Raw genomic sequence first — 6,479 nt, 5'->3', positions numbered from 1 at the left:
CAGGTCAGGGATTCAGGATCAGAAGTCAGGGCAAATCTCAGAACCTGGGTAGCATCTATTTGGAAGAGGGATGAGTGAGTAAGAGCTGTAGGAGCTGCTAAGGTTTCCAAGGGGGAATGTAGCATGAAGAAAGACAAAGTCAACAGACCAAACCTTGGAAGCTATCAATATTCTAGGGGCTATGGAAGTAGATATGTTGAAGGAAATCAAGGAGAGATTCCAGGAACTAGGAGAGTATAAGAAAAATATGTTGTCATGGAAGCCAAGGAAGAGAGGATTTCTGAGAAGGAAAAGGTAGACGATGGTATTAAAGGCTATGGATAAGGAATAGAATTGGGGTTAGCGGGAACCACTGGATTCAGTCATAAGTAGTGCAATGGGGAATCCTATGAAAGTAATTTCATCAGAAGAAGGGATGTCTCATTTATTCATTCAAATCTATTTATTGAGTGTGTACTATGTCATGGTGTGGTGTGAGTATCTAAGGAAATGAACTAAACCATGGTTCTCTGCCCTCCAGGAGCTCACAGGCTGCTGTTTATATTTACAAACCAATAGCATATAATGTGGAACTCATCATTTCTGTGATTAAAGCATGCACCGGTTGTGATGAGATCATATTATGGAATACTTCCTAGAGGAGGTGACATCTGAACTGCATTTTAAAGGCTGAAGAATAAATCAGAGCCAGCTACTTGAAATGGGGATTAGAGTTGGTAAAAAAGGAGATAGTTTTCCTGCCAGTCGGATCAGCATGAGCAATTCTGTTAGAGCCAAGAGAGATCCTGGTGAGTCTTCAAGGAACTGGAGTATTCAAAATGCTCCAGTTGGAGTGGCGAAAGGTGAACCCTGGTGAGTTATGCAGAGGCCAGACCAGGAAGGCCCTTATGTTTTATAAAGTAACATTTGGACTTTACCATGAACTAACCACGAGCAACTACAGCTACATATAAAGGACTGCGTTAACCTGTTCAGGTTTACTTTTTAGCACAGTTGCTTAGGGGAACCCAGAGCTTCAAATCATTGCCATCTGGTATTTAGTAGATATTCAGAAATACTTTTGAGTTAATGAAAATATGTAAAATCAATGAATTTCTGTTAGTCATTCAAAAAAGTGAACTTATGAAATATCAGTGTAGAGCAGGAACAGAGAGAAAGTGGGAGAGTTAGGATTTTTGTCTGTTTCCCCCATTTCAAAAAATAGCCACATTATAAGTTTACATAAATATGTACTAATCATAACAAATGTTAACACACAGGGATAAAAAAGTTCAAGTCCCCTAAAACCCTTCCCTACAGAGAGACTGCCATCAACATTTCTGTGGCCATTTTGTTTCTGCATTGCTTTGTACATAGTCCTCGACATTCACGTATCTACATTCTGAGAAATGAGATCATGGCTTGTGTGTTTTACCATGAATGCATTTGTATTGCTTTTATTGGGGGTTGAGTGAGGAAGTACTGAACATGTTTATCTACTAAAAGAAGTGTCCCATGGAGGAAGACAAATGAAAGATTTAAGAGAACAGACATGAGACACAATAAACAAAACTTTGGACTGTGGTAATCTCTTCAGAACAAATTGCCTGTTTCTTCAACAAATACTTTTCGAGAAAAACAAAAACCTATAGATCACATAAAACTCAATAGGTATATCAGTAAAAAAAAAAAAAAAAATTGGACCTTGTTTGGATCATGAATTGAATAAATAATGAAAAAGAAGTTTAGAATCATATGGGTGTTTGAGCCCTGATTTAAAAAACAAAAAACTACTGTTGACATTTTATATGTGATGAAGACATGGTGGTTGTTTTTATAATAGCTCTTTATAAGAATATACTGAAATATATATGTATGAAATAATATCTGGGATTTGCTTCAAAATAATCCAGTATGGGTGTGTATTGGGGGTCTATTGATGAGGCAAAATCAATCATGGATCATCACTTTTGTAATTAGGTGATGGTTATGTGGAGGTTCATTCAACCATTCTTCCTACATTTGTATTTAAAAATGTTCATCATAAAAGTTAAAGAAAAAAGAGAAAACAAGAAGAGAAAGAAAAAAGAATGAAGAGAAAAAAGATTCAGCAGGAAAAACAGAGGGGAAATAAGTTGAAGACCTACTGTGTGCCGGATGTTGGTTATATTGAGTATGCCATAGTAAATATGCTATTAATGGATTCCTGGCTTAGTAGACCTTGCCATTTAAAGGGTGAATCAAATTGAAGAATCAATTACAGAAAAGTATATTTAATTATATTTGTGAGAACTGCTACAGAAGTAAAACACAAGGTTTTATGAGAGTGTACAACAAGGAAATGTAACCTTCTCAGAGAAGATTTCCCTGAGGAAAAAATATTGTAACAGAGACCTGAAGCATGGACAGCAGTGAACTAGTGAGGAGGAAGAACATTCTAGACAGAGAGATGAGGAAAGACCAGAGACTAATGAGCTTAGGGGATACCCTTTGCAGTCTTTATTTAGCCTCTGGGACTTCAGTCCCAGGGCAAGGGAAAGCTAAAGAAGAAAGTAGCATCATCATATTTATAGTAGACAGCAATCCTGGAGAAGGGCATGGCAACCCACTCCTGTATTCTTGCCTGGACAATCCCATGGACAGAGGAGCCTGGTGGGCCCCAGTCCATGGGGTCGCAAAGAGTCGGACACGACTTAGCAACTAAGCACTAATCCAGAAAGGGAGGACAGAATGGGTGGAGTGGAATGATATTCAGCATGCAAATTCAATCACTAGGAAGGTGATTGACAAATTTAAGGTGTAAGGAAAAGAGAGAGGGGTGTCGTGAGTGACTATCTCGTCTGCCATAGAAGCAGAGATTCAAAGCAGTGATATTTCATGTTGGAGGTCATGCAGTGAGAGAGGGGACTGAGAAACCCGGACTCTTGAGCAGTTGCGTTACTGGCCATCAGTGAATTTCTGTGGAATGGTTATGAAAACAGCACGCCCCAGTGTTTTTACTGAACCTTGGTCTCTTTCTTCGAGGAAATAATAACTGCCAAGGTCCTTTGAGGTGATCAGTTCAAGATTCAAAAATGACAGCATGCTGTGTTGAATAGATAGGATTCACTTGTTTTTCCCTGTTGAGACGGGCCCTGTGGCAGGTGAATCATGGTTCATGTTGCAAACCACCACCTCCACCCATGTGGAAGAGGCAGCCTGGTGGGGTGACGTGGTGGAAATTCAAGAACCCTAGTTTGAATTCTAACTCTCCTGTCAATCAGCTTCTTTGCTGAATTAAGACACAGGCTGTGGAGAAGAACCAAAGGCTTAGCTACACAGCAGGCTACCCAAGATCCAAGGCTCAAGTTGGGTGGCTTGGGATTTCCAAATTGGTCAGTGCATACACCCAGCTGAAGAAATAAACCAGGGATTAAAATTCAAAAGGAATTTTTAAAATATTTATTTATTTGGTTATGTTGGGTCTTAGTTTCAGTATGCAGGGTCTTTGTTGTGTCATGAGGGAACTTTTGATGGAGCTTTCCGTCTCTAGCTGTGATGCATGGGCTCAGTAGTTCTGGTGTTTGGGTTTAGTTGCCCCATAGCATGTGGGATCCTAGTTCACTGACCAGGAACCGAACCTGTGTCCCCTGAGTTACAGAGTAGATTCTTAAAAGTCACCTCAAATGTATTTTTAACATTAGTACAATGCCTACTCTAAACCTTAGACCCAAAAGACTGGAAATTCTGAGAGCATACATTCTCTCACTAAATCCACGCTACCAACAACTTTCCTCTCAGTTCGATCTTCACATTCTTCTGTCTCATGAGCTGAGTGGAACACAGAAAATCATTGAGTCCACTCCACTTAATTTACAGATAAGAACATAGAAATCTTCACAGTGGAAACAATTTGCTTACAGATGCAGAGCAAGTTAACAAGAGAACAGTAACTAAATTCCTAGTGTCCCAGACTTCTAGGGCAGTGTTCTTTCTGCTCGGCCAGGCTGTGCTTTCTAGTATATATTCTGCCTGTTAATAGTAATAAAAAATGTCTCTGGAAAGGATTTATTCATGTGACAGATAGACATTGACAGTCTCATTTGTGCCAGACACTGTTTTAGCCTCTGGAAAAACAACAGTCAATAGTATAGGTGAATATTCCTGCCTTCATGAAACTTACACCATAGTAGAGGAGGCCAGAGAAGGCAATGGCACCCCACTCCAGTACTCTTGCCTGGAAAATCCCATGGATGGAGGGGCCTGGTAGGCTACAGTCCATGGGGTCGTGAAGAGTTGGACACGACTGAGTGACTTCACTTTCACTTTTCACTTTTGTGCATTGGAGAAGGAAATGGCAACCCACTCCAGTGTTCTTGCCTGGAGAATCCCAGGGACGGCGGAGCCTGGTGGGCTGCTGCCTATGGGGTCGCAAAGAGTCGGATACGACTGACATGACTTAGCAGCAGCAGCAGCAGCAGAGGAGGCAGTGAACAAGATAATTATGTATAGTTTAGAGCATTTTAGATACTGATGCATTTTAAGGATCAAAAGTCCTGCAGGTAAGGGCATACAAAGTATGGGTGGGGGAGGTTAAAATTTTAGAGAGTTGCCAAGGAAGGTCTTACTATGAAGATGTATTTTGAGTAAAAACCCAAAGGAAGTGATGAAGCCACCCACGTAGATATCCAGGAGGAAGCATCTAAAACAAGGAAAATGAAAGGGCTCAGAGTTGGGGGTAACACCTGGAATGTTGGGTTCAGCAAGGAAGGTGATGTGACTGACATGGAGAGAATGAAGGGGGAAGGATTCAGATATGAGGTTAAAGGGGAAATGGGATCTAGCCCATGCATGACTGTGTGAGTCAAAATAAGCACTTGGGTTTTTATTTTGATTAACATGGGAAGCCAGAGTGAAGGGGGAGCCCTGAGTGTCATTGGCTGGGCTTGTGTATTGAAAGTAGGCTAAAGGGGCGACAAGGGCAGAAGCTCATCAGTTAGGAAACTATTGAAATAATCAATGCAAACTCTGATAATGGCTTGGATCAGAATGTTAGCAGAGGGTTTGGTGGAAAGTAATTGAATTCTCGGTATATTTTGAAGGTAGAACAAATAGGATTTGCAAGAAGGCTGGAAGTGGGGAATGAGAGAGGAGTCCAGGATTATACCAGAGCAACTGGAAGGAGAGAATTGCCATTAATAAAGCATGTTTAGGGGGGAATGGGGAGAATTTAATGAGCTCATTTTTAGACATATGTTTAATTTAAAATGCCTATTAAACATTCAGGTGGAGATGTCAGGCAGGAAGTTAACTATGTGAATCTGGAGTTTGTGGGAGAAATCCAGGCTGGGGATAAGCATACGACTGTAGAGGGATGGTATTTAAAGCAAGCAATGGGATGAGATCAGTTGGGGAGTGAGCCCTGGAGCATTTCAACATCCAGATGTCAGGGAGATGCAGATGATCCAGCCAAAGAGGCAACAGAAAGCATCAGTGGGAGAAAATCAGGTGAGTGTGGCATCCTGGAAACCAAGTAGAGAAAGTGTTTTTGCAAAGAGAACAGAATGAACTCCTGTATCAAAAGCTGCTGGTGGGAAAGGGTCAGATTAGGACTGAGACGTGCCTAGTGGACCAATGCATATGTTGCTCTTCACCTTGACGAGAAGAGGTGGTGCCAGGTGTTTGAGAGGAAGGAAACCTGGTGCGGTTTGGACAGAGAACAGGAGAGAAATTGAAGACTAATTTAGGCACACCTTCCAGGAAATGCTGCTGTAAGGAGGATGAGAGAAAAAGGGTGCTATTGACAAAGGGGAAGATGGGAGTCACAGCAGCATGTCTGTGTGCTGATGGATCTGACAGAAAAGGGGGCAGGAGGGAATGATGCAGGCAAGGGAGGCAGACTTGCTGGAGGAAGTCCTTGCCTGGGTGAGAGACCATGATGTTCTTTTCTGAACACTTCATGTTTATCAAGTGGGAAGCAAGTCAGAAGCTGTGAGGTAAGATGGAGAAGGTGCTGGGGGTTTGAGAAGAAATGAGAAAGGATGAAATAATTATCCAGGAGAGTGGGAAGGAGAATGGCCAGGGGAAATGCAGTATGATGGCAGCTTTAAGAACTTACTTAGTGATTGCGAGTTTAAAGAGAAATCATTAATTGTGGCTGGGGTGTGTTTTGTGGCCTCTCTTGTACAAGTTCTGCCCCTAAGTAGCTGAAGAGCTAAATCTGCCTGGGATTGTAGTTTAGGAAAGCAAATGTGATGAAACGGTATGCATTTGGGAGTTCAGAACTTGGGGAAGGAAAGGAAGGGTTGTAAAAAGAAAATGATTATAATGACTAATCATACAATTTAAGCTGGATAAGGAGGTGAGTGAGGCCATAGGTCAAGGGACTAAGGACAGTAGAAAGATTTTGGGACTACTGTATTGAAAATCAGATAGAATCAAAGATTGCTGAAGACAGGGAGTCCAGGAAATGAGTTAGAAATTTTGGAAGGTGTAAATAGAGTGGGAATTAGGCTTTTGGT

The sequence above is a fragment of the Bos taurus genome, chromosome 7, assembly GCF_002263795.3.
Source record: "Bos taurus isolate L1 Dominette 01449 registration number 42190680 breed Hereford chromosome 7, ARS-UCD2.0, whole genome shotgun sequence".
Taxonomy (NCBI): Eukaryota; Metazoa; Chordata; class Mammalia; order Artiodactyla; family Bovidae; genus Bos; species Bos taurus.
Note: the sequence above shows the minus strand (reverse complement) of the source record.